This window comes from Fistularia commersonii, chromosome 6 (assembly GCF_037954325.1).
Source record: "Fistularia commersonii isolate RoL2024-O1a breed Wild chromosome 6, RoL_Fcom_v1.0, whole genome shotgun sequence".
Taxonomy (NCBI): Eukaryota; Metazoa; Chordata; class Actinopteri; order Syngnathiformes; family Fistulariidae; genus Fistularia; species Fistularia commersonii.
In genome coordinates, this window is record NC_141289.1 from 3,856,857 (window position 1) to 3,858,199 (window position 1,343).

Here is a 1,343-nt window from a genome sequence, read left to right on the forward strand (position 1 = left end):
ACTAGCAGAGGCACAAGGTTGGTATATAATTTTTAATATTTTTTTTATATTCAGCAGCTTCACTGTTTACGTCTACATATCTCTTTATGTGAAATAAAGTCAGTTCCGGCTCTGAGATGAAACAGCTGCTTGTTCACGTTTTCTCCTCGACTTTGGCGTTGCTTCGGGGATTTCTATTAAATCTTAACTCATCATTTCTTCAGTGTAAGAACTTCCACTTCTTGTGTAACACAATCACAGAACTTTCACAATTGCTCTGCAAAACAGTAAACAAACCCAGTTTTGACGCCCCAATGAGGTTTATAATGTCTTCCTCATTGAACCCCCATCTCATCACAATATTGTACACCGAGGTGTTGCAATGAATGATTTACAAGAGTAGATATACAAATATGTCAAATGTTGATACATTTTATAGCTTTTCTGAGTCATCTCAACCATGTCCTCTTACCGACACGAAGGTGCTTTTCTACAAATGGTGTCAGTAACTTGTAGTTCAAGGAATTAAAAAGATTTTTTGCGATGCAGCGCCCTCTACCGTTCAATTGCTGAATGCAAACTACTCCAAATAAGTAATTTGCTATTAAATTTTATGTTTTTGTTGATGAGGTCCATTTGTTAGTTTAGAAATTGAATCTAGTGGTGTGAATCTGTTACCAGTTTAGAACCTTGTTTCTGTGGATACGTAATCCTGGAGGAGAGTTTTTTTGCCGTTAAAATTTGATATTCATTACAATGTCGGCATGCTACGGTTTCTTCATTTTTATATTGCTTTGTACTTTATCCTGCAGCAGAAAAACAATTTCCCAGAATGGAAGGAAGAATAAATAAATCCTGTCCAATTAATTGTTAGAAATCCTTCAAATCACATGTTGATGACGTATAGGTAAACAAACCCTGAACCAATCAGAGACTCGGAAAATCGGATGACGTCTCCTCCAGCGTTGCGGAAAGCAGAGCTCTCTGCGGACCGCCACGACCCACATTGATTGAATCACGTGACTGGAGACAACCAATCTTTGACCGAGTTCTGAGTGTCAATATTCTTTAATTTACTTTGTTTTTTCTTTTGCAGGGCACAAAAAATGATTCCCGGCAATTTCTGTATGATTTGTTTTTCTAAATATTGCCTGAAACTCTTCATCTCCCAAAGCAACTGCGTGTTCAGAAACTCATTCTGTTTAACTCACAATTCATACAGCAATTTCTTGTCGCTAATTTCACGGGTTTATTATGCAACAAATGAAAAAATAAATAAAACTGAATTATTCCATTGTATAGAATTTTTCTCACATTTACCCAATAGTGTGAAAACGTGTCGTTTTTAAATTTGGTGTCACGTG